Consider the following 26,620-nt stretch of genomic DNA (forward strand, 5'->3'; position numbering starts at 1 on the left):
CTGTGTTAGATGTTTTTTCGACGTTATATATGCGTTTATTCATGTCGTCGATTTTACGGTTGCAATTCGACGTTGATTATACGTCGAGGCGACGTATATATACGTATAGCCGTAATTTCGCCGTAAATATACGTATATTCGACGAATCAATGCCCACAGCTTGGCATACAAGGGTTTTGCTGAGGGGGTCTTGCCACCTGCCTGAAAAAAAACAGTAAAATGTTTGAGTGCCTATAGAGTTTCTATTTTTATTTTCTTGACAAAAGTCCCCCATCAGTGCGCGGTGCCCGAGGAAAAATCTGTAGGGGGGCGTCTGAAATTCTGAGGGGGGAGTGATATTTCGGTTGAAACGGAGCTGTACGGTGCAGCTACCCAAATGAAATCTCGCAGCTATGCCATTGATTAGTGCTTCATGATAGAAGATAACGACTAGCAATCTGGTATTTGCGATGAAGTTCAGTTTCACATTTTTCGTCACTCTCAAGGTTTGTATTGCCTGGAGCGAAAAGTACCATAAGCGTTCATTTTTGCAGCTACATGGACGTTCTGAATCGTTAAGAAAAAAATGTTGTAAAACCAACAGAAAGCACAGACTGCTATAACTAGTCCTAGTTATATAACGATTTTAAGTATAATGATAAACTACTGCAAGGAATCGGTCCACCTGAGCAAACAGGATCGTAATGTTGACACTCAATAATATGTGCAGTTCCTGGACGGATAGCCCTCCTGCCCATCAAACAGACTGAGTGACTGTTCGTGTCATTTAGTGTTGTCTGACCATTGACAAAGTACAACTATTTTTTTAGGGTGCAAATTAAGTTAGGTAAAACTTTTTGCCCAAAACTGAAGGGGCGACATTCCCCCCTCCCCCCGTGATGCCAGGCCTGTCCCCATCCTATTCCATAATGTCATTATATATAATACCATACAACAGTGACCGATCCTTACTTATTGCATGCGTTAAAATTGCACATCAGCTCATAGCAGCGATGTATTATCAATGTTAAATTTCAACCATAATATCGACAACATTAATAAATGCATACATTGAGAAAATATCGAACCCAGCATATTTTCCGGTTATATACCACAATGCATTGCTAGTATTCGTTGGTCACCATTTTGGACACGTTTTTCAAACGTAGAAGTATATCCGAAAATATCTCAGCAATCCTCTTTTGACGAGTAAGTATGAACAATAATAATACTATCTGAATACATACAGATCTTTCTTAATATTATTTTGATTAAAATAGTATGTGAATAAGCAAAAAAATGGCACATAAAATAGTGTGAATGGGGAAGATGACACAAAATCGTTTTGCCGTTTCTCTTATTCTTATTCTATGTTGTACTTTCAAACTTTGGGTACTCTTTAATTAAGACAGACTTTATTGCTCAACTGCTATGATGCAAGCCAAATTTTATACATTTATTTCAGCTTTGAGCTTAGTAAACCGTTCATTTTTTAGATTATACTAAAGAAGATATTAATCATCAATTATTTGGGAAGTAATATTATATAATTTTCTCCTAGCTGCGGTGCTGAAGTCCCACCCTACATCAACAGAAAAAGAAATAAAGGAGCACGCAATGTGTTACTTGAAGAATGCATATGCAAGGCAGGGGGCCAAGAGATCTGGACTCTGAAAATAATAGGTTTTTGGTTCTAACTGTTAGGACAATTAGACAGGGTTTGCAAATAGTGGACAAAAATCGTCTTAACTTCCATTGTAATATTTTATATTTTATGTAATATTTTTTTCTTGGAAATATAGAAGTTGTACATTTTAAAATGTATATTTGAATCAAAATGTGGTTTTGAGTTAGTGTGTTAATGTAATTAGTTTTGTGTTTGTCATTACTATACTGTATATTGCCATGTTACCAGAATTTGAAGCTGAAGTTTAAGACTAGTTGTGTTTTTTATGATTATTGCCCATATGTTGATTGTTGATTGATTGTATACAATGTATAATTTGAAATACATATGTTTCAGGTGTGAATGTGTATTTTCAGAATACATTTCTAAACCTAATCATTGGCTTGTTTTACTTGTTTCTACACCTATAAAATCTATCTTTGATGTATAATAGACCTCTACCCATATACGTATAATAGACCTCTAATGTTATCCCTATAATAGACCTCTAACCATATACGTATAATAGACCTCTAAAGTTATCCGGAACTCCAACCATATATGTATAATAGTCCTCTAAATTTATCCGTATAATAGAACTCCAACCATTTATGTATAATGAACGTCTAAATATAGACGTATAATTGACGTTTAACTTTAGACGTATATTAGAATTTCATTCTAGACGAATTGTAGACCACATTTAGACGTCTAAGATATGCGTTTAATAGACGTATATTATACGTCTTTTGCCCAATGGGTTACGTCTCAACAGAAACGCTCTTTAGCTCTTTCAGCGTTATGCAGAGAACATCGTCTGTCGAGATCATTTTTAGTCAGCGCGAAACGCCGTGTGCTGTCAGTTTGATTTCATATTGCTCGTAGCGGCGCCTGGCTTTTGTCTGTCAAACGTTAGGTTGCGCTTCTTCATGCTGCATCGTCGGCATGAGTGGAGCTTTATAAACGTCTGTACTTACTGCGCCCCATAAGAAATCGTTTGTCCCCGTTCAAAAGAGATTGTGCGATGTCCTGCAGCAAACCTTTGACAGTTTGAAAAGAGGAATTTATTCTGCTTCCTGTGCGTGCAGTAGTTACAAAGTTGAACGCCTTTACACGATCTGCTGCAGTTTTCAGTGGGCGGGCTTTGTCAAATGGTTTGGAAAAACGCACTGTGTTTCGGCTCGGGAAACATCATGAGCAGTGTCCTGCATGTTTTCTGTGTATAGCTGTCTTTTAACGCATACAGAATTAATTCGAAATCATTGATTTCTCCAATTAACAAGGGTCCCTTAAAGGATGAGTCAAAGTAACGTCTAATCGGATTAGTTTCCTTAGACCTGGTTCAGAGTTTGCTCAAGAGTTTACCTTTCACAGATGCGCAAAGAAGAATGTTGGGGGTGCACGCTTCAAGGCGCCTTACAGCTGTAGGGAGTGATTCGAGACGATTCGTGGCGTGTGCTCGTTCCCATATACCGTACGACCCGGGGTGCAGTGCTAGGATGACGTACAATACCGCTTGGGCACGTAACAGCGTTATATGCAAGTGCGGGACGTGAGGGTTTTCGTTTGTTCGTTTTGTTTTGCTCTGCTTTGCTTTGTTTTGCTTTCCATCGCGTTGGTAAGAGCGTAAATAAAAAGACGATTCCTGTGTCTACCACTAATGTAAGAGCTATTTCAAGTGCGACGTGGTGCGGCTTTTCAAATGCTTGTGGGCATTTCTCTGTTGTTGATTCTTTTTTTGTGTGTAACAAAGTGGCATTTTCATGTCCGGACGGGGAGACTTTATCATTCCGACATGAAGCCACCCTTAAGTCCTCTGAGGCGTGTCTGTCTGCAAGGCTTGTATTTTGGAAATGTTTTTTTGAAACGGAGAACGACTTTGAAATAGGCTTCCGCCGGCGCCTCGCGATCCAGGTAAGATTGTAGCAAGAACGCAGCGGCGGTGGGGCTTGCTGTAGTCGTGGCTGAGTGGTTAAGGCAATGGACTAGAAATCCATTGGGGTCTCCCCGCACAGGTTCCAATCCTGTCGACTACGTTGTCCGCCTTCAGTCGGTGTGTTTCGGCACAAGCAAAGAAGCGCGCCTCTTTGCTGTTCCTGGTGGTTTTAAAACGCCCAATCGCTTGTACCTGCTGCCTTGGAAATAAGTTCTTCAGCGTCCGCAAATGGCATTTTGCAGCTGGAAGCAGATGTCGACGCGTTTTGCACAGAGCACCAAAAAAGCGTCTTTTTTGAAGGCCCAGGCACTGAGCATTGGTGGTTCAGTGGTAGAATTCTCGCCTGCCACGCGGGAGGCTCGGGTTCAATTCCCGGCCAATGCAGTGGCTTTTGCAGCGAGCGGCTCCATCACTTGCATCCCCTTGCAACTTGCAACTAAAAACCCACTGAAGCTAAGCAGGTGTGAGCCAGGTCAGTACCTGGATAAGGATGAGCTACAGGGAAAAACAAAGCTTCCAGCTGGAAGCGGTGTTAATGGTGCCGGCGGGGGGGCGCTCACCCTGAGGTCTGTGCGGGTCCCAATGCCCCAGTATAGTGACGGAGATGCTGTGTTGTAAAAGGGCGCTGTCTTTTGGATGAGATGTAAAACCGAGGTCACAGCGCTCTGTGGTCATTCAAAATGACCACCAAAACCTTTGACAAAAGCTCTTGGTAATTGATGGTCTTCAATAATGCTTCTCCTTTAGGTACATTTTAAATCAGCTGAAAAATGCTGTGAAATGGGGGGGCACTTCAGGCCAGTGTAAGATTTGGGTTACAAGAACCATGAAACTGCACGAGAAAGCCCGTACACTGAATTACACGGCTTTCTATTCAAAGGAGGACAAAAGAAATTCCCTGAGTTTGATTTTTTGCAGCACAGAGAGGAGCACTGTCGTGAGGCCGGTTAGCTCAGTTGGTTAGAGCGTGGTGCTAATAATGCCAAGGTCGCGGGTTTGAGCCCTGTACGGGCCAGGTCTAGGTCCAGGTCCCTGTTTGTGAAACAGGCAAATGACTGTCTCAGGGGCCCATTCCTCATTCTCAAGGCACATGTATGCAGTATGTACACCATGCATTGAGCAATAGGGACTGAATACACCACAGGTAAGGTTAGAAGTCATTCTGAGGTGCCACATGTGAGGGATACAGCTAGGCATCCGAAATGTAGGGTTTGAGACCCTTCAGGAGTATTGCATCCTTTGAGACAGACCCGTGCATGTTAAACAAATGATCATTTCTTTCGGCATTAGGGACTAAATATACTAAACATATGATGCTAAAATGTTATTTTCACATATATTAATGTAATAAATGATTGCTTATGCTTTATAAACAAATCTAATTATAATAAAAGCTTAAGTTTTGTATTTATCTTGTACCATAGAACATGATTTTCTTTGTATTTCAAGCCCACAAAGTGTCCAAATGACGCACTACATGATATAAGGAAGATTATCACATGCATATCGGTATTATCTTTCTTATGAAAATGCATTCCTTTCATTACCTTTTACTTTTTAAAATGAACTCAAATTGAGTATAATGTAATAATTTAAGTAGAATAGATTCTAATAATATAATGATCCAGTGTTTTGCACTACTTCACTGCTTCACTGCTCTATGCCATCTGGAAATAAATCCTCAGACTGCTTACTGCCCTGGGCATGTACCAATAAATTAAAGGAGCACATCTGTTTATCACTGCGTTGAAGCAGGAGACACACAGTCTCTGCAAACACATCCTAAATACAGTGTTCCAGCACCTTTGACCTCATCCAGAACGTATCAATCCTTGAAAGGGATTGCTGTCCGAATGCACATCTGAATCCCAAACAGAATCTCTAGTAAAATACGATCATTTGTGAAACAGGCAAATGACTGTCTCAGGGGCCCATTCCTCATTGTCAGACACATGTATGGAATGCTTTCACCGTGCATTGAGCAATAGGGATTAAAAACACCGCAGGTAAGGTTAGATGTCATGTTCTATGATCATTTCTTTCAGCATTAGGGACTAAATATACTAAACGTATGATGCTAAAATGTTATTTTCACATATATTAATGTAATAAATGATTGCTTATGCTTTATAAACAAATCTAATTAAAATAAAAGCTTAAGTTTTGTATTTATCTTGTACCATAGAACATGATTTGCTTTGTATTTCAAGCCCACAAAGTGTCCAAATGTTCTATGATCATTTCTTTCAACATCAGGGACTAAATATACCAAACGTATGATGCTAAAATCCTGAAAAAAGGATGTGCTCCATCTCGTCAGTAGATTGGATTCCAAAACTGATTTGGGTCAATATACATTACCTTTGAAATTAAAGTACAGTCTACTGTAGGGAACCATCAACTTAGAAAGCATTGGCCTTCCCTGGGGGTCAGGTAGGTGCAAAAGATAAACCTTTATCCTATCTTTATCTTAAGATAAGTGGCCAAGCAGTATTTTTCCAAGTTTCACCAAGCACATCATGTTGCCATAGTAGACAAAGTTCTATAAAATGTTAAATAACTTTTAAAAAAAGTATCTTGGTCTTACAGTACTGTACAAGGTGAATTAAACTGTCCCTGGTAATAAAAAGTAATTAGAAGCATCTCAGAAACTTTATCTCTAGAAACATTAGCTGTTTTATATCATGTAATTTAGTGTGATGTTGTCAGAATTCAAGGACATTATCACACACAGAAATTGGTTCAGTTAAATCTAAAAAACACAGCTAAACATGGGTTTAAATGTAACAGAAGTCTTACCTCTTGTCAAAAGATTTAATTCAAGAAGCGATGTAATAAATGATTGCTTATGCTTTATAAAGAAGCTTAAGTTTTGTATTTATCTTGTACCATAGAACATGATTTTCTTTGTATTTGAAGCCCACAAAGTGTCCAAATGATGCACTACATGATATAAGGAAGATTATCACATGCATATCGGTATTATCTTTCTTATGAAAATGCATTCCTTTCATTACCTTTTACTTTTTAAAATGAACTCAAATTGTGTATAATGTAATAATTTAAGTAGAATAGATTCAGGTAGGAAATATATTATATAATATATTTTGACAGACAAAAGTCATGATGTTTATGGCTGACATCATTTCACATGGGTGAATTTTAAGCTAAGAAATAAAAACATTTACAATGAAGATACCATTGCTTAATTTTAAATGCCTTTAAAAAATAAATACCTCCTGAGAATAATTTGCCACTCCCAGATCCTTGGTAAGGTACTGTTTGAATCCAATCAGGAGAGGAGCATCCAGGGAGTGCTTTCTATAGAGTCCAGCTTGGGCCACTCTCTTCCGGCCTGCTGATACTTTTTAACTACTCAGGGCCTGTAAGGATATAAAACACCGGTTTAAACATTTTATACCTATAAGACAAATTAGAATTTTAGTAAAAAATAGATACATCTGAAAAATAAAAAAGTCTTACTGCTGATAGAGTTCTTCAGAGCTCACATCTTCCCCTTCCTTATCCGCTTCTGTTTCAGTTTCTAGAGCAGCCTCTGGCATCTCTTCCTCCTGGACAGCGGCCTCTTGCTCAGGGCCGCTGGAATGCAGGTAGATTCTTTTCAACATGCTTTTACATAATATGTTGTAACAATGATTTCAAAAAGAAACTACAGAAGCCTTACAGATTAAAAATATCTCACCTTGCCAATGTGTCTTCAGGCTTCCCATGTACAAAAAGGCCCAAGGACTCTAGCAGTCTTACAACCACTATCCTGTTTGCCTCACCAGACACGATCTCTATTCTGTGGTAATCCACGATGACCCCGTTCTTCAGGTGATTCATCATGTCCTCCCTCGCCTGTTGAGAGGCCATCCTGATCTTTTCTGCCGTGGCGTGCTTCATACACGCCCTCTTCAAGTGAGCAGGAAGCTGATCAAGAGTATTCAGGTACATCTTGCACACCAGGGGAATCCGCGCGGGTTTCCTTTGAAAATAAATAATACCATCTGTGTATAGAAACAAGCTAAGACTGATTTCTTAAATTATCCTTAATTTTCTCTCTCATAGTTTGAGCATAATGATTTTATTGCATTTATATAAGAATTGCTCATTGCTCCTAAATAAATAATGGTTTCATAAAAAAATGAACACTTACTTGGTCTCAGTCACAGACTTTCCAATAGAAGCCATTGTGGAGTTCAGCAACTGCAGGTCCTAGAAGTGGGGAAGGAATTTTAAAAGAGAAATTGAATTACAATACAGAAGGAATGGCTGAGGGTTCACTGAAATATATAAATATACAAATTCCAAAGACTGAGTCCATATAGAAACAACTACCTTTCATTTTCAGTATAAGAAAAAAAAAAACATTATCTTCCAAAGCATCATAAAATTGTCCCTTCTTCCAGACTCTACTTCTCTCTTGTAGTAGTATAGCAGACCTTTCCAGGTGAGCAGATCACAGAGTCTGAAATGAGCTTCCTCCATCAAGCAAAGTACCTGAACATGACTCTGTCTTCATAAAAGCGCCCCTGTAATAAAGAAATTAAATCCGAAATCAAGAGGGCAGTTGCCTACTGAAATACAAGAAGTCATCAATTTTAACCTAGCAACACATTAAAGGCTGCATCTATACAAATACGATTCTAGAAATGCTCACCAGATTACGTTTTAAGAAGGAACTGCGCCTCAGGTTCCGCCGAGATCTTAACTCGGATGGCAGGATTCAGAGTCCGGAGTGCGGACTGATGGCGCACGGAGGGTCCATATACTGTGGATCCCTCAGTGATCTTCCGCGTATTCAAACCGCCAGCGTGTGACTCCCCTGTCCCCGTGACCTCATTGCTCTGCTCTCTCCTCTGTGCAGCTGAGCCCGACTCACGGTAAAATGGAAAAAAATATGCCCTCGACGTGAGATTTATTCTGGAGCGAGCCAGTGTTACGCATAGCTGCCTTCAAAGCAGTTAACCCAGGTTCGATTCCCGGCCAACGCAGTTGCGAATGTTTTCAAATGCTGTCATGAGCCTTGGATTGTGACTAGCAAAGCGAAGCCTTTTGAAAGAGCTAAAGCACTGCAAAACGGAATTGAAGGAGAATTTTACAGGGGATTCTGAGCAGCGTCTGCATACATGCAGTCAGATAAAGGTGCTGAAAGCTTGAGCTACTCTCAATGTCATGCTGCCCTTCCCCGGAGTAAATCAGTTACATTGAAAGAATGCTTCTGGCAGGTTCAAAAAGGGACCCTTGTTAATTGGAGAAATCAATGATTTCGAATGAATTCTGTATGCGTTAAAAGACAGCTATACACAGAAAACATGCAGGACACTGCTCATGATGTTTCCCGAGCCGAAACACAGTGCGTTTTTCCAAGCCATTTGACAAAGCCCACCCACTGAAAACTGCAGCAGATCGTGTAAAGACGTTCAACTTTGTAACTACTGCACGCACAGGAAGCAGAATAAATTCCTCTTTTCAAACTGTCAAAGGTTTGCTTTGCGAACGCTGCAGGACATCGCACAATCTCTTTTGAATGGGGACAAACGATTTCTTATGGGGCGCAGTAAGTACAGACGTTTAAAATGCTCCACTCATGCCGACGATGCAGCATGAAGAAGCGCAACCTAACGTTTGACAGACAAAAGCCAGGCGCCGCTATGAGCAATATGAAATCATACTGACAGCACACGGCGTTTCGCGCTGACACAAAAGTAATCTCGACAGACGCTGTTCTCTGCATAAAGCTGAAAGAGCTAAAGAGCGTTCCTGTTGACACGTAACAAGCTCGTTTCTTTCTACCATGATATCACCGTGACCAAATCTGTCTTTAAACACCTTGCTCAGTCTCTGACAAGACTGTCAAAAATTGCTTTCGCCGATTGTATTGCAAACCGGCGGAAGCGGGGTATTGGGAAAAGTTTTCAACTAGCAATAATCGCGCCTCGGCTAAACCTCACAGGCTACGATACTGCCACTGCGCAAAGCTGACGGTTGCCAGGCAACCGCGGGGATCCTATGGATATCGTTATCGATCGTCTCATGGCATGTCGTTGCTATAATGCTTCATATTTGTCGTCGTCTTCTTCTTCTAGCTTGAGGTTTTGAAGAATTTCATGACAGACAAGGGCTCCGTTGGGAACAAAGGGCGTTGTGAGAAAACCGTTGCTTATTTTCAGCAGCAGAAATACAACCCTTTAAATACAAGATGACAGAACAATGACGAAGGGCATGCCGGGAGGAACTCATGCACTACAGAGGAAAGGGGGCGGGCACGTACAGTTCACATTCAAGCCACAAGTACTCTTCTTGGATGTTGCACAAACAAATCCTAACGTCTTGAAAGCATTGCAGCATGTTTGTGTCCCACTTCCCGTGGCTGCGGGACGACTGACACGAACGGACAAACACAATCTGTGGCGTTTAGCATGACATAGTCTTGCAGGCATCGTGCTGTCTCACTGCAATATTATACCGCTGGAGGAAACAGTCCATCTGGCCATGAAACTCATTTGAACGTCTAGCTACAGCAACTAACAATATCATGATTTATTCAGGATGTGTGGAATCAGCACGTCCCGGAGACAGCTTCCGAAATCGTGAGCATTCTCTGGTGGTAGGGGCGTTCAAGATGGCGCTCAGGTGGGAGGTAAAGTTTAGTGGTTGGGGAGTTTTTTTGAGTTTTTCATGACCTGAATGTTAATTTTTGCTTTTTTTGACTACAGAAAAATAAGGACTTAACACTAGTTGTTTAAACTTCAGTTTTAATTGAAAGAAAAAAAAACGATTTTTTTTTAGGTTTAAAAAGTCCGATATGAGTAACACTGGGAAAAGAAAAGAGAGTGCTGGGTCTTCGAAGGAGAACTCTAAGATACCTCAATCGTATATGTATAGCACTACAAAAAAATCGATGGCAACTAAAGGGAAAAGTGAAGCAGCTGCAGGGGCAGCAACAGGGCGGAGGCGCCACGCGCCCGGCCGACGTGTTGGACCGGTGCGCTTTACGTGCTGAAATAAACACGCGACAGCCCCGAAATGTTTCCAGAGTGCTGTGCACTGAAGACTTGGCTGGTGCTCCTCTGTGCAGATTGTTGGTGCTCCTCCAGTGCGGGACGAGCCAACACAAGGGAGCGCATTCGCCAACATCCAGGCACGCAATGCGATTTGGAAAGCAGCTCCTTTCCAAAGAGTTGCACACGAACGATCCTTCAGTCCCGCTCGGGGGGCACGGAACCCCCGCCACACACAGCTTCAAGTAGCGAGTCAGGCGCTGGGGCTTTCGCTTACGGCCACACCACCCTGAACACGCCCAATCTCGTCTGATCTCGGAAGCTAAGCAGCATCGGGCCTGGTTAGTACTTGGATGGGAGACTGCCTGGGAATACCAGGTGCTGTAAGCTTTTGCTCTCCCGGCCAGCAGGGGTCGCCGTTGGTGCCGTAGGCTTTGGGAGGAAAACCTGCAGGATGGAAAGGTGATCTATAGCCTCATCTCTAGAGATGTTTTGTTGCTGTGGCATGTGTGTGACCCATATTCAAAAAAAAAACCCGTCTGTAAAACGAATATCGAAGCTGCCTCTAAATCTGCAAATGAAGATGAGTCGATAAACCACTCGTTTTTCGTATAACTAGACATATATTCATTTGTTACCGATTTCATTCATTGAGCACGGATACAATAGAGGTACAGCCATTCACTGTTTGACATGTCTGCACTGGTACAGAACCGAGCAATCAGAAAACGGGTGAAACTGTCTTTAGACTCAGCATACAGTACCGAGGCCCCCCATGACCAAATAAAGGCTAACCTCGATAATCAGCCTAAAGAACGCAGACTACAGCAAAACGACTGACTTTGAAAAGGGAATGAACGTCCGGAAGGAGTAGTGGAACTAGCTTGAGATGCTTCTCCGGACCCCTAACTAAAAGCCAGCGAGAACCAGCAGCGGTGTCCACTCCTGTCGAACCGGGATCCTTCCGCAGCCACGCAGCTCGTGGTGTCCTAACCCTCCCGTATCTGATTTTGGACCAAGCACATCAGGGGAGAGCGCAAACGCAGTCCCCCACTACCAGAAATTATGCAGTCGAGATTCCCACATTTGGGGAATTCGCAGGGGTCAGCACAGCCGGAGTGCAATGGCCGAGCCTCGCCCTGGGTGAACCTCCTTCTTGATCAAGGTATCTCCCCTGCCAAGTAAGTATGAATTAAACAGGCCCCTGCAAGCGGCCCGCACCCACAGCACAAATCGCGCAGCCTAGGCCACCTCCTCGCCCCGCACGCCACCGCCTCCTGCTGGGCCCACTCTTTCACACACTCACACGCCACACTAACACTCAAAAGTGTGGGCAAAACGAGAAAACGAGCGCGCCGTTTCCTACACATCTGCAGTCGCCGTTGCGCATTCGCAGCATGTCCCGGGATGCAATTCGGCCTCATTTGCATAACTCCAGACCGGCAGATCGCCACGCAAGCTCGCGACGTGCGCCTGCCACACACCGAACAAACCTTTTCAGCAATTTCCAAAAAACGGGCCTGCTCGCCTGCCCACAAGGCTCCGTCTCTAACCTGCTCTCCAGAGCCTGCTGCCTTCTGTGCTTTTCTCTCGGCACCGCTGCAGTGCACACAACTCCTGCAGCGGGAGGGGGGGAGAAAGTTCCCGCGCTCCGCCGCAGGGAAGGCTCGCTCCATGCGCACACGTCCTTTCGATGCCAGTCCAACAAGTGCTCCGCATTAGCTGCGTCGGGGCTCCGGCGTGTCGCACCTCACCTCACCTCGCACTGCCCCCTCCTTGAATGTCTGCCGCTGGGCATGCCCCACTCTCCTCCGCCTTATCTTATCGCGTGTGAGCACCGACAATGGCCACAATGCCGGGGAATGGCACCTGTAAAGTGTTAATTGGGGCACAGGAACAGCCCGTCTCGTCTCGGGGGGGCCGGCTTCAGAGACAATACAGCAAACACAGCGGGGCGGGGGAAGAAGACGACACCACACATGCGGGTACATTCAGCTCCGGCGGGAACGAGACATTTGTCGGTCTTTTCAAGTGCCGAGAGCCGAGCAATCCTTCACTTGTATCGTTTCTCCCCGGTGACTAGATCTGGCCCTGCGACTCTCGACTGGGCTCACCCCCGGGGCAGCCCAGCAGGTGTGAGCCTGGCCGGCACCCGGATGGGAGATTCCACCCCGGAAAAGCTCCGGTTGCTGCTGCTCCTGCAAGAGGTGTGACTGGGACCAGTAGGGAGCGCTCACCCTGCGGGCTGTGTGGCTCTCTTACGCCCCAGCCTCCTGATGGCGACACTCTGCTGCACAAACAGGCGCCGTCCTTCGGGGGAGGCGTCAAACCGAGGTCCCGACCCTCCTTGGCCATTAGGAAACCCCAGGGCGTCTCTCAAAAAGAGACGCCGGGGGTGTCCCTCTGGTGTTAGTGCTCCCCTTTACCCATCAGTCGGGGTCTCCTCCTAATCCCCGTCTCACCTGTAACAATCAATGACGAGGCCCCCCTGTCCGTGAGATTTAGTACTCGCGCAAGAGACCGGGGGCAGAGCGCGAATGCGGTCCCCCGCCCCCCACAAAGTGCGCGCTCCGGGTTCCCTCTCGGGGCCCTGCAACACAGCGGAAGGGCAGCGAGAAGGAGCCTCTTGCTCTGACGCCGCAAGGCCACAAGAGGGCGGAGGCGCCGCGCGCCCGGCCGACGTGTTGGACCGGTGCGCTTTACGTGCTGAAATAAACACGCAAAATCCCCGAAATGTTTCCAGAGTGCTGTGCACTGGAGGTTTTTGTCTGGTGAAGACTTGCCTGGTGCTCCTCCGTGCAGATTGTTTGTCCTCCTCCAGTGCGGGACGAGCCAACACAAGGGAGCGCATTCGCCAACATCCAGGCACGCAATGCGATTTGGAAAGCAGCTCCTTTCCAAAGAGTTGCACACGAACGATCCTTCAGTCCCGCTCGGGGGGCACGGAACCCCCGCCACACACAGCTTCAAGTAGCGAGTCAGGCGCCAGGGCTTTCGCTTACGGCCACACCACCCTGAACACACCCCATCTCGTCTGATCTTGGAAGCTAAGCAGCGTTGGGCCTGGTTAGTACTTGGATGGGGGACTGCCTGGGAATACCAGGTGCTGTAAGCTTTTCCTCTCCCGGCCAGCAGGGGTCGCCGTTGGTGCCGTAGGCTTTGGGAGGAAAACCTGCAGGATGGAAAGGTGATCTATAGCCTCATCTCTAGAGATGTTTTGTTGCTGTGGCATGTGTGTGACCCATGTTCAAAAAAAAAAAACCTGTCTGTAAAACGAATATCGAAGCTGCCTCTAAATCTGCAAATGAATATGAGTCGATAAACCACTCGTTTTTCGTATAACTAGACATATATTCATTTGTTACCGATTTCATTCATTGAGCACGGATACAATAGAGGTACAGCCATTCACTGTTTGACATGTCTGCACTGGTACAGAACCGAGCAATCAGAAAACGGGTGAAACTGTCTTTAGACTCAGCATACAGTACCGAGGCCCCCCATGACCAAATAAAGGCTAACCTCGATAATCAGCCTAAAGAACGCAGACTACAGCAAAACGACTGACTTTGAAAAGGGAATGAACGTCCGGAAGGAGTAGTGGAACTAGCTTGAGATGCTTCTCCGGACCCCTAACTAAAAGCCAGCGAGAACCAGCAGCGGCGTCCACTCCTGTCGAACCGGGATCCTTCCGCAGCCACGCAGCTCGTGGTGTCCTAACCCTCCCGTATCTGATTTTGGACCAAGCACATCAGGGGAGAGCGCGAACGCAGTCCCCCACTATCAGAAATGATGCAGTCGAGATTCCCACATTTGGGGAATTCGCAGGGGTCAGCACAGCCGGAGTGCAATGGCCGAGCCTCACCCTGGGTGAACCGATTTCAATTTTTAAGAACTTTATTTTCTTTTCACAAAAAAATACAGGAAATCACAAATCAGAAAGCTTTACATTAATATACATACTTAAAACAGTATATATGATCACATCTCATTACATTTTGACACGGTAACAGTTACATAGCAACAATTTTCTTTTTTTCTGGTGCAAATCACATTCTTTATTTAAACATGATAATGTTTTTCACAGTTTCTTGAGATGTTGACCTATGCTCTCTATTTCCCACAGATTTTCTGCTTCCTCCCTCCCTTCTCTCCACAGATCTCTGAGGTAATAGTTCTCTCGGGTGATGAACAGGGCCAGGCTACCTGCTGCCTTGACTGGGACCTCGATGCCTTTGAACAGCCCCATGTTCCTCACTCTCCACAGGGCGTCTTTCCCACTGTTCACCACGGCCCAGATCCTGTCAAACACGTCAGGAGGAAGCTTGACAGGAGAGATGCCGTATCTAACGAAAGCAGCGGTCAGGGTAAATTGGGGCGAGAGAGCCTGCAACCAATCTTCAAACTGGGCCCAGAAGGCCTTAGCAAAAAAGCAGGACCACAGGAGATGGGTCACAGTCTCCTCCTCGCCGCAGCCCACCCTAACGCAGCGAGGGCTGGGGGTGAGGCCCCTACGGTACAAGAAAGTTCGTACCGGTAAGCACTGGTGGACGACACTCCAGGCTAAATCTCTGTGAATGTTGCACAGAAATTTAGAGGATGTGTGTTTCCACACCTTCCTTGTTTGGGCTGATGTTAAAATGCCCACAGGGGTCTGCCTATTGTTCTGGGGTGCTACGAAATCTTCCAGTTTTTGGACGCTGACATCTCGGAGGGGAATATGGCCAATTGGGTGAGATCTTAGAAAACTTTTAACTGTCCCATAAATTGCAGGGCATGTGTCAGAGAGTGGGACGTCCAGCTTGGGTCTGACACCCCACACTCTGAACACCTCCCTACCTACCCAGAGCCTGGAAAAATAAGTCCAGGTACGCGCTGCAGGTGCTGTTGCAAAGCCTCTCAGCACAGAGGCCAGGAAAATGCACAGCAGCTTCGTAGCAATATCTGGGACAGACTTCCCCCCTGAGGGTAGCGGCCTGTACATTATTTCCCTTCTGAGTCTTTCCTGCTTCCCACCCCATAGAAATTGAAACATCAATCTCCTCAGCACCGCCGCAACACGGTGTGGGATTGGGAAGGTAGAAGCCAGAAAATTCAAGACAGGCAAGAGCTCGGCTTTGATGACCAGCACCTTCCCTGTCATGGTGAGGTCTCGGTCCTTCCATTGCATCAGTTTTTTGTTTAAGATTGGCAATTTGTTCTGCCAATTTACTGTTCCCATCTCTTCTCCAAAATACACCCCCAGGACCTTAATTCTCTTCTCTTGCAGCCTGAGATCATGTCCTTCTTTTGGCTCCCTCCAGTTCTGATAAAAAATCTCACTCTTAGATGTGTTAATTTTTGCGGAGGAAGCCAAAGAGAACCGATCACAGCACTGCAGAGCTCTGCTAATTGAGGCATTGTCAGAGAGGAGCAGGGTGACGTCATCCATGTATAGAGATGTCTTTACCTCTCCTCCCCCACTTCCAGGCACTGGTATCCCATTAATGGCCTGATCCTGGCGCAAGGCACAGGCTAAGGGCTCCATAGCCAAAACGAATAACAAGGGGGATAATGGGCAGCCCTGCCTCACCCCTGAACAGACTTCAAAGGTGCGTGATCTATTGCCATTAACCATGACTCTGCTGTTGCTACCTGTGTACAGCAGGTTAATCCACTTTCTCATGATGGGGCCAAACTTCATGTGCTCAAGTACCGATGTTAAGTACTGCCGGTTTAGGCGGTCAAAGGCCTTTTCTAGGTCTACACCTAAAATGCACAGAGGGAGGGAGCGATCCTCAGAGTACAGACAGACATCCCTCAACAAGGCCAGGTTGTCGCTCATCAGGCATCCTGCTATCCCACAAGTCTGTTCTTTCCCTACCAGTGAGGCCACTACATTTTGTAGGCGCAGGAAAAGGGCTTTGGACAGGATCTTAGTGTCCACGCCTAACAGGCTGAGGGGTCTCCAGTTCTTTATGTCATTTTTTGCTCCTTTCTTAAACAAGAGAGAGATAGTGCCTTCTCTTAAGGAGTCAGGCAGCAATTCTGTCTTGTAGCTTTCCTCGAATAGGAGCAGTAGCGGATCCTGAAGCAGATCCCAAAAGGTGCAATAAAATTCTTTAGGGAGCCCGTCAGCACCCGGAGTTTTCCCCTTCTGTAAGCTCTCCATAGCCTGTCTCAGCTCTTCTACTGTCAAATCCCTCTCAAGTACTTCCCTATCTTCTTCACTCAAAATGTTTTCTAGCTTTGAGGTAAAAAAATGAATATCTTCATCCTTTACCTCTGTAGAGCTGTACAGTCTTGAGTAGAAGGCCTCGGTGCAGGAGAGGATAGCACTCGGCTCTGTTCTCTCTCGTCCCTCCTCATCAACTACACTTTCCATGACAGTCTTGGAGCCTACCACTTTCCTGAAAAAGAAGCGAGTACACTTCTCATTTTCTTCCAAGAACTGCACTCTGCTTCTTAACAGCACTCCTCGACTACTTTCTTCGGCTATGCTCCGGATGTCCTTTTTTAAAAGGGCGATATCCTCGAGCACATCGAAGCCACTGTGCAGCATCGTGTAGAGACGCTGCAGCTGCCTCTGTTTCCTGGCTAGCACTCCTCTCCGTCTGGCAGCAGCCTTCCTTCCCTCAGCCATGAAAAAGGCCTTTGTCCTCACCTTCACCTCCTCCCACCACTCTCCTACTGACCCGTACAGACACTGCAAGGACAGCCACTGTGATAGTTTCTCCTTGTAGCGGGATACTACCCCCTCGTTCTCTAGCAGCTTTGTGTTGAGTTTCCAGAGGCCTGGGCCAAAGACAGTCCCGCCCTGGAGTTCCACTCTACACCCTAAAGCCTGATGATCTGAGAAGAAGACAGGCTGAAGAGTGACCCCAACAACTTTCACTCTCTCTGAGACAAAGCAATAGTCAATTCTGGAGCTGCTATTCCTCCCTGACCATGTATATCCTGCTGTTGTGGGATATATACATCTATATGTGTCTGAGAGTTTAAAGTCTTGAACTAAGTTTTGCAGGGCCAGTGAGCTGGAATCCAATTTTATCGGCGAGCTAGACTGCCTGTCTGTGTGCTCTAAGATACAATTAAAATCCCCTCCCACTATCACGTCTGTGCTGCATAACAATAGGGGGGAGAGTGCCTTGAGTAGCTCCACCCTTCCTCCTACGTCAGTAGGGCAATACACATTGATTAGCCGCAGGTTAACGGTCCCCCATTCCACATCCACACACAGCAACCTGCCATCTATGACCCTCTGAATACTTTTCAATTTGAATGCCCATCCTTTGAAAAGAATGGCCACGCCAGAGGCTCTGTTGTTATTGTCCCCTGACCAAACAGAAGGCCCTTTATCCCACCTATCTTCAAAACTTTTATACCTCTCTTGATAGGCTAAAGCACACTCCTGCAACATCAACACATCTCCCTCTCTCTGCTGGAGGTAATCAAAGACAGACTGGCATTTAACTCTGTCATTGATACCTCTTGTGTTAAGAGAAATTATGTTAAGAGCCATATTACATAAGAAAGTGGAACCAGTCTTTACAAAACACATTTCTCTTCGGTCTCACCTGTTACCTTTTTCTTTTTCTTTTTCTTCTTACCAATTTCCTGCCAGCCATCCTCTGAATGAGCCTTCATCAGGGTGGCAGCAGTAAAAGCGTTCACAGAGTCCATTTCAAGGAAGGGGGTAGAGGGAGGGGTGGAGAGGTTCCAGCTGTCCCCATCGCCATGCTCTCCTTCCTCCTCGCTCGGGGAGAAAACAGAGTCATTTTTTCTTTTCCTCAAGTCCAGCTCCTGGGAGCACTGAGGGGAAAGGGGTGCAGCCGATGCACCAGTCTCCTCTTCCCCCTCACCCACCAGCTGCTGCAGATCCTCCGTGATGGACTGGATGGAGGAGAGGAGGGCATCTGTAGCACTTGCAGAGTCTGAGAAAAGCAGCTCCGCTGAATCCTGGGTATCCTCGCTGGACCCGCTCCACCGGGGGGCCCCACACTGGCCCTCGTTCTGAGGAGCAGGAGTGGGGGAGGGGTCCTCGCTGTTCTCGGGGGTTTTCAAACCCTCGTGCTTGTCTGGTGCAGTCTGCGGTTGTGGGGGCGTAGTGGATTTCTCTTCCACCAGCCCCGGAGCCACAGCAGGACTGATCCTGGCTGGAGGCTGAGAGTCTTTGTCCAACAAGGGTTCTTTGTTTGACTTGTTGTTTGCTTTGGATTTTCGGGCCGGTTTGGCTGAAACAAGCACTGCCTCATCCTTTCTCATTTTGAGTTTATTGGCGTAGGCGTGAGGGCAGTTCTTAAAAACGTGTCCTTCCGAGCCACATAAATTGCACTTTGGCAGCATTGAACAGTCAGAGGCTAAATGTCCCTGTTTGCCACAGGTCTTGCAGCATTTCACAGTGCAGGACGATGCCAGGTGTCCCACAGCACCACAGCGCCGACACACCTTTGGTTGTCCCACATAAAACACATAGCCATTGCAGGCGCCCAGCCGGATTGTAGAGGGCAGGTGCCTTAAGCCTCCATTTACGCTGTCCGGTAGCAAGCGAACCTCGAATTTCCTTGCTCCTGTTTTTATACCATCAACATCTCTAACCTCAGTTCCATGGTGGACGGTGCAGTACTGGTTAAGCCAGGTGTGAATGTCCTCCGTCTTTGCCAGTTCCGAGAACATAACAACATGCACCGTTTTCCTCTCTCTCTGTGTCAGAGGCTGCAAGTTGATCTTCTCAAGTGCAGGAACTTTGCCTCTTTTTGCCTCAAACACATCCACGCATTGTTCAAACAGAGGATAGGTAGCAAATACAACCTCAAATGCTTTCTGACCTGGGAGAGCGAAGATGAAATCCAAGTGCCGAGGTTCAAAGCCAAGTTCCTTCTGTAACACTTTTCTGCTGAACTGCATACGATCCATGAAGAGGTCATCCAAGAGCTCAAAACGTACAGCATTCTTACGGGATCCAAAGGTTGCCATTTCAAAAACCGCAAATCGAACACTGCTTCCAACAAAAGAAAAACAATCCAACTACTCCACCTACAGGCTGATCAAGGTATCTCCCCTGCCCTGGGTGAACCTCCTTCTTGATCAAGGTATCTCCCCTGCCAGGTAAGTATGAGTTAAACAGGCCCCTGCAAGCGGCCCGCACCCACAGCACAAGTCGCGCAGCCTAGGCCACCTCCTCGCCCCGCACGCCACCGCCTCCTGCTGGGCCCACTCTTTCACACACTCACACGCCACACTAACACTCAAAAGTGTGGGCAAAACGAGAAAACGAGCGCGCCGTTTCCTACACATCTGCAGTCGCCGTTGCGCATTCGCAGCATGTCCCGGGATGCAATTCGGCCTCATTTGCATAACTCCAGACCGGCAGATCGCCACGCAAGCTCGCGACGTGCGCCTGCCACACACCGAACAAACCTTTTCAGCAATTTCCAAAAAACGGGCCTGCTCGCCTGCCCACAAGGCTCCGTCTCTAACCTGCTCTCCAGAGCCTGCTGCCTTCTGTGCTTTTCTCTCGGCACCGCTGCAGTGCACACAACTCCTGCAGCGGGAGGGGGGGAGAAAGTTCCCGCGCTCCGCCGCAGGGAAGGCTCGCTCCGTGCGCACACGTCCTTTCGATGCCAGTCCAACAAGTGCTCCGCATTAGCTGCGTCGGGGCTCCGGCGTGTCGCACCTCACCTCACCTCGCACTGCCCCCTCCTTGAATGTCTGCCGCTGGGCATGCCCCGCTCTCCTCCGCCTTATCTTATCGCGTGTGAGCACCGACAATGGCCACAATGCCGGGGAATGGCACCTGTAAAGTGTTAATTGGGGCACAGGAACAGCCCGTCTCGTCTCGGGGGGGCCGGCTTCAGAGACAATACAGCAAACACAGCGGGGCGGGGGAAGAAGACGACACCACACATGCGGGTACATTCAGCTCCGGCGGGAACGAGACATTTGTCGGTCTTTTCAAGTGCCGAGAGCCGAGCAATCCTTCACTTGTATCGTTTCTCCCCGGTGACTAGATCTGGCCCTGCGACTCTCGACTGGGCTCACCCCCGGGGCAGCCCAGCAGGTGTGAGCCTGGCCGGCACCCGGATGGGAGATTCCACCCCGGAAAAGCTCCGGTTGCTGCTGCTCCTGCAAGAGGTGTGACTGGGACCAGTAGGGAGCGCTCACCCTGCGGGCTGTGTGGCTCTCTTACGCCCCAGCCTCCTGATGGCGACACTCTGCTGCACAAACAGGCGCCGTCCTTCGGGGGAGGCGTCAAACCGAGGTCCCGACCCTCCTTGGCCATTAGGAAACCCCAGGGCGTCTCTCAAAAAGAGATGCCGGGGGTGTCCCTCTGGTGTTAGTGCTCCCCTTTACCCATCAGTCGGGGTCTCCTCCTAATCCCCGTCTCACCTGTAACAATCAATGACGAGGCCCCCCTGTCCGTGAGATTTAGTACTCGCGCAAGAGACCGGGGGCAGAGCGCGAACGCGGTCCCCCGCCCCCCACAAAGTGCGCGCTCCGGGTTCCCTCTCGGGGCCCTGCAACACAGCGGAAGGGCAGCGAGAAGGAGCCTCTTGCTCTGACGCCGCAAGGCCACAAGAGGGCGGAGGCGCCGCGCGCCCGGCCGTCGTGTTGGACCGGTGCGCTTTACGTGCTGAAATAAACACGCGAAAGCCCCGAAATGTTTCCAGAGTGCTGTGCACTGGAGGTTTTTGTCTGGTGAAGACTTGCCTGGTGCTCCTCCGTGCAGATTGTTTGTCCTCCTCCAGTGCGGGACGAGCCAACACAAGGGAGCGCATTCGCCAACATCCAGGCACGCAATGCGATTTGGAAAGCAGCTCCTTTCCAAAGAGTTGCACACGAACGATCCTTCAGTCCCACTCGGGGGGCACGGAACCCCCGCCACACACAGCTTCAAGTAGCGAGTCAGGGGCTGGGCTTTCGCTTACGGCCACACCACCCTGAACACGCCCGATCTCGTCTGATCTTGGAAGCTAAGTAGCGTCGGGCCTGGTTAGTACTTGGATGGGAGACTGCCTGGGAATACCAGGTGCTGTAAGCTTTTGCTCTCCCGGCCAGCAGGGGTCGCCGTTGGTGCCGTAGGCTTTGGGAGGAAAACCTGCAGGATGGAAAGGTGATCTATAGCCTCATCTCTAGAGATGTTTTGTTGCTGTGGCATGTGTGTGACCCATATTCAAAAAAAAAAACCCGTCTGTAAAACGAATATCGAAGCTGCCTCTAAATCTGCAAATGAAGATGAGTCGATAAACCACTCGTTTTTCGTATAACTAGACATATATTCATTTGTTACCGATTTCATTCATTGAGCACGGATACAATAGAGGTACAGCCATTCACTGTTTGACATGTCTGCACTGGTACAGAACCGAGCAATCAGAAAACGGGTGAAACTGTCTTTAGACTCAGCATACAGTAACCACTCGGCCACCTCGTCTAGGAAACTGGGCTGTCCTGACATGGGTTGGCGCACTCCAGTTGATCTTTTTCTTTTTTTTCCCTCATACTCGAGGGTCATTTTCCTGTTCCACATGCGATTTCAACATTTTCCTTGGGAGATGTCAAGCCAGCAAGCCACTGCTGTGGTTCAGTGGCCAGTGTGGAGTTCAGTGGCCCTGTTGTACACAGAAAGCACATTGAGCTCCTTGGACATGAAAAGTTCCAGATAAAAGCCATTTGTCATCCTTTCTCTTGGTGTCGATGTTGCTATTGTATGTAAAGGTGGCAACTTGCTCAGCGAGCAGGCGGAGCACACACCGAATGCAGATGTGTCTGAGTGGTGTGTCCAAGTGGCTGCAAAAGGACAGCACTCCCGGGGCGCCGTGGCTTAGTTGGTTAAAGCGCCTGTCTAGTAAACAGAAAATCCTGGGTCCGAATCCCAGCGGTGCCTTTTTTTGTTCTGTGTTCTCGAACAGAACTGGTCATTATGGACAACCGCATACGTCTAGACTTAATTAAATGCAAGTATTCATTTCCTGTCTTGAACGACTTGTTTTTCTTAAAATGGATGCAACTTGCAAAACATGAAATACAAACCTCGCTAATCAGCGCTCGCGGCTGGCAAAAAAAAAAGAAGTCAGCAATGTTTTTTTTTTTAACCTTAAGCCTGCTAATGGAGAAGAACCTAGTCGCCACATCACATACATCCGTTTCAACGATAAGAAGGTAACAACTATCCTCACTCCAGAGTAAATCTCACGTTGAGGGCATATTTTTTTCCACTTTACCATGAGTCGGGCTCAGCTGCACAGAGGCGAGAGCAGAGCAATGAGGTCAGGGGGATAGGGGAGTCACACGCTGGCGGTTTGAACACGCGGAAGATCACTGAGGGATCCACAGTATGTGGACCCTCCGTGCGCCATCATTCCACACTCCAGACTCTGAATCCTGCCATCCGAGTTAAGATCTCGGCGGAACCTGAGGCGCAGTTCTTTCTTAAAACGTAATCTGGTGAGCATTTCTAGAATCGTACTTGTATAGATGCAGCCTTTAATGTGTTGCTAGGTTAAAATTTATGACTTCTTGTATTTCAGTAGGCAACTGCCCTCTTGATTTCGGATTGAATTTCTTTATTACAGGGGCGCTTTTATGATGACAGAGTCATGTTCAGGTACTTTGCTTGATGGAGGAAGCTCATTTCGGACTCTGTGATCTGCTCACCTGGAAAGGTCTGCTGTACTACTACAAGAGAGAAGTAGAGTCTGGAGGAAGGGACAATTTTATGATGCTTTGGAAGGTAATGTTTTTTTTTTCTTTGAAATCGAAATGAATCAGAATATCAGTGCAAAAGACAAACTCTTGGTTTGGTTTAAAGAGATATGGTTTTAAAACAGACAAAATGTAGAAAACAGGTGTTTCTCACTTTTGGAAAAGAATGGACCGGGGGTAATATTTTACTAGTTGCAGTGCTAAGCTCACTGGGTTACAGTCCTGCAGTGTCACACCAGGGCCAGTGGTGCAATGGATAATGTGTCTGACTATGGATTAGGAGTTTGGAGGTTTGACTCCTGCCTGGCGCTGGTTGTTTTTAAACACATCAGCCTACTCCCTAAGTAGCCTGTGCTACTTACTGCATTGTAATCGTACCCAGTAAGAGATTTCCTTCATGTAAATGAACTGCACCTGACAGCTTTAGAAAAACACCTGGGCTCAGTACGGTGCTGAGAGCTCAAGTTGTACCAATAAACTTGACAGTAAAAGGTTGTAATTAGTCAAGAAATAAAGTCGAACAACAGCTGCGGGTTTGATTCTGAACGTATCAGATTGCAGCACCTTTTACTTCAATTGACAAATGATAGAGATTCGAAGAGAGATCCTTCAGACCAGCAAGCGAACCCACGGCTATTTCGGTTTTCTATCTAGGCAACGTTGGTGTCTGCAATAGCATACATGAAAGCGTGATGCAATTTCTGTGGCTACATTTGTTGCACGTCATGCACAGTAAGAGTGTTTCTAACACCAAATAAAAAGTCAACAATTAGCGATCACGCCTTCTCCTCAGTTAACCCACTGAAACCCTTGCTGTTAACAGTTCTTTAATGCGTGCTTTACGAGCACCTACATATTGTGTCGGTTCTTTCAGTTTTATTCATTAGGTTTTCAAAGGCATAAGTAGAACACCAGAGGTGCGAACGCAAGATGTGTGGTTATCTGAAGAACTCATTTCCATGGCAGCGGGGCCAAGCGATTTAGCGTTTTTATCGTACCAGGAAAGGAGAAACAGCACTTCGCCTTTGCCGCGCAGGCACAAGGAGACGTGCGGCAGACGCCGTAGTCGGCAGAATTCGAACCTGCGCGGGGAGTCCCCAATGGATTTCGAGTCCATCGCCTTAACCACTCGGCCACGACTACAGCGAGTTCGCCATCGCTGCATTCCTCCTTTAATCTAACACGGAGTGCGACGTGGCTGCGGAAACCTTTTCAAAGTCGCTCTCCGTTAAAAAAAATAAATACCTTTGACAAAATACGTGCCGGCAGATAGACACGCCTCAGAGGGTTTAAGGCTGGCTTCACGTTCAAATGATAAAGTCTCCCCGTCCGGATGTCAAAATGCAGCTTTGGCAGACAGAACAAACAGCAACAAACCACAAATGTGGATAAGGATTTTACAAGCTGCACCACACTGCACTTTCAAAAGCATTTACATTCCTGTTAGACGCAGGAATTGCCTTTGATTTGCGTGCTTACAAACGCCATGGAAAACGAAACAAAACAAAAGCCCTCAGCTCCTGCACTTGATTATAATGCCGTTACGTGTCGAAGCAGGAATTTACGTCATCCTACCACTGCAACACGGGGAATAGAGGGAAATGAGCACACGCTACGAATCGTCTCAATCATTCCTGTTAGACGCAGGAATTGCCTTTGATTTGCGCGCTTACGAACGCCATGGAAAACGAAACAAAACTAAAGCCCTCAGCTCCTGCACTTGATTATAATGCCATTACGTGTCGAAGCAGTAATTTACGTCATCCTACCACTGCAACACGGGGAATAGAGGGAAATGAGCACACGCTACGAATCGTCTCAATCACTCCCTAGAGTCCTAAGGCGCATTGAAGGGTGCACCCCCATCATTAATCGTTGCGCCTCTGTGAAAGGAAAGCTCTTGAGCAGTCTTTGAAACAGCTCGGATGAAACACTTGATTGCTTCCATGTGCATCTGGAGCCCATTTCTTATTTTCACTTCACGCCCATTAAAGCATTTCTAAAACAGGAGATTCGCGCTTGGGAATGCGCCCTGCCTTACAAATAAAACAGGTCTACGGGTCTGAAACCCGCTCCACGGAAAACAGTTCTGTTGCGCTTTTGATCAAAGGGAGATTCGCTGTTCTTACTTTTTGATGACATAACACCCAAAGGGGCTTCTTTGGAGCTGGATTTCAACCAGCATCCTTGGCGGTATCCTTTACAGTCCTCTGTTCGGTCGACAAGGGACAGAAGGGGGCAGCTTTCCTCACACATACAGTGCAATGTACTGTAGTGTTCCCGTTCATTGAATTTGCAGTTCTGCATCAGACCTCTAACCCGTTTCCTTAGCTTGGATTTAAGCCACGAAGCAGGCTTCTACTGTATAAACGTCTAGAGGAATGACAAACTGTGATTCTGAGAGACTGTCAAAAATCGCTTTCTCCGTTTGCGTTGCAAATAAGTGAAAACGCGGTCTCAACCCAGAGCCAACGTTAGCCTACTATACCATGTTCAGCCACCGCTAGAAAATGTACGGCTCTAGTACCGGAGCGACGAGGATGGGATTCGAACCCACGCGTGCAGAGCACAATGGATTAGCAGTCCATCGCCTTAACCACTCGGCCACCTCGTCGAGGAAACTGGGCTGTCCGGACATGGGTTGGCACGCTCCGGACATGGGTTGGCACGCTCCAGATGATCTTTTTCTTTTTTTTCCCTCGTACTCGAGGGTCATTTTCCTGTTCCACATGCGATTTCAACATTTTTCTTGGGAGATGTCAAGCCAGCAAGCCACAGCTGTGGTTCAGTGGCCAGTGTGGAGTTCAGTGGCCCTGTTTATTATGCCTAATAAACAGGAGATCCTGGGTGATCCTAGATGATTGCAAGCCGTACAGCCTCCGCCATGCTTCCCAGGTGGGGTGAGGTTTTGGAGTTGGTATGCAGTGTTTTGTTATCTCCAAACATAACGCTGTGCACATTTACCAACAAGTTCAGCTTTTGTCACGTCTGTCCACAGAACATTGTTCCAGGACTTGCTCTGGAACATCCACGTGGTCTTTAGCAAACTTGAAAGGGGCAGTGGGGGCAGACACTTCCCGCCCCCCAAAGAAAAGAGCGCCAATCAGACAGGCGGAGACCAAGGACTCGCAGAGCAGACAACCACAATCGCCATAACAAGAGCGATTGTGAGCGGTTTTGTTTTCTCTCTTTGACCAGTCCAGCTGCGCCCCACCCGAAAGCAGGGAAGCAGAAAAATTGCATGGAACTCATTCATGCTCCTCTCCACAGAAATCTTTAGTAAAAGGCAAAAGATTTGTATGAAATGAATAGAAACCAGAGTGCGTGGCTGCACAGCTTCAGGAGCCC

The 26,620-nt window shown here is 47.0% G+C and overlaps 9 non-coding genes and 2 pseudogenes across 9 annotated transcripts; 5 read left to right on the forward strand and 6 right to left on the reverse strand.

The window, feature by feature from the left end:
- Nucleotides 1-3,894: 3,894 nt before the first annotated feature.
- On the forward strand, nt 3,895-3,965 carry trnag-gcc (transfer RNA glycine (anticodon GCC)). Its single transcript has one exon. It is a non-coding gene; the product is annotated as a tRNA-Gly (tRNA).
- A 5,460-nt stretch (nt 3,966-9,425) lies between these two features.
- Nucleotides 9,426-9,567, reverse strand: LOC138236753 (U4 spliceosomal RNA). Its single transcript, XR_011188819.1, has one exon. It is a non-coding gene; the product is annotated as a U4 spliceosomal RNA (small nuclear RNA).
- A 1,292-nt stretch (nt 9,568-10,859) lies between these two features.
- LOC138236724 (5S ribosomal RNA) lies at nt 10,860-10,978 on the forward strand (annotated as a pseudogene).
- Nucleotides 10,979-11,613: 635 nt separating this feature from the next.
- Nucleotides 11,614-11,777, reverse strand: LOC138236728 (U1 spliceosomal RNA). The gene has a single exon (XR_011188795.1). It is a non-coding gene; the product is annotated as a U1 spliceosomal RNA (small nuclear RNA).
- A 1,807-nt stretch (nt 11,778-13,584) lies between these two features.
- On the forward strand, nt 13,585-13,703 carry LOC138236719 (5S ribosomal RNA). The gene has a single exon (XR_011188788.1). It is a non-coding gene; the product is annotated as a 5S ribosomal RNA (ribosomal RNA).
- A 637-nt stretch (nt 13,704-14,340) lies between these two features.
- Nucleotides 14,341-14,477, reverse strand: LOC138236745 (U1 spliceosomal RNA; annotated as a pseudogene).
- A 7,012-nt stretch (nt 14,478-21,489) lies between these two features.
- LOC138236721 (5S ribosomal RNA) lies at nt 21,490-21,608 on the forward strand. Its single transcript, XR_011188790.1, has one exon. It is a non-coding gene; the product is annotated as a 5S ribosomal RNA (ribosomal RNA).
- Nucleotides 21,609-22,380: 772 nt separating this feature from the next.
- Nucleotides 22,381-22,454, forward strand: trnat-agu (transfer RNA threonine (anticodon AGU)). Its single transcript has one exon. It is a non-coding gene; the product is annotated as a tRNA-Thr (tRNA).
- A 1,879-nt stretch (nt 22,455-24,333) lies between these two features.
- trnas-cga (transfer RNA serine (anticodon CGA)) lies at nt 24,334-24,415 on the reverse strand. The gene has a single exon. It is a non-coding gene; the product is annotated as a tRNA-Ser (tRNA).
- Nucleotides 24,416-25,804: 1,389 nt separating this feature from the next.
- On the reverse strand, nt 25,805-25,886 carry trnas-gcu (transfer RNA serine (anticodon GCU)). Its single transcript has one exon. It is a non-coding gene; the product is annotated as a tRNA-Ser (tRNA).
- Nucleotides 25,887-26,482: 596 nt separating this feature from the next.
- On the reverse strand, nt 26,483-26,596 carry LOC138236702 (U5 spliceosomal RNA). The gene has a single exon (XR_011188772.1). It is a non-coding gene; the product is annotated as a U5 spliceosomal RNA (small nuclear RNA).
- Between the last annotated feature and the right edge of the window lie 24 nt (nt 26,597-26,620).

This window comes from Lepisosteus oculatus, unplaced genomic scaffold, assembly GCF_040954835.1.
Source record: "Lepisosteus oculatus isolate fLepOcu1 unplaced genomic scaffold, fLepOcu1.hap2 HAP2_SCAFFOLD_93, whole genome shotgun sequence".
NCBI classification, from domain to species: Eukaryota; Metazoa; Chordata; class Actinopteri; order Semionotiformes; family Lepisosteidae; genus Lepisosteus; species Lepisosteus oculatus.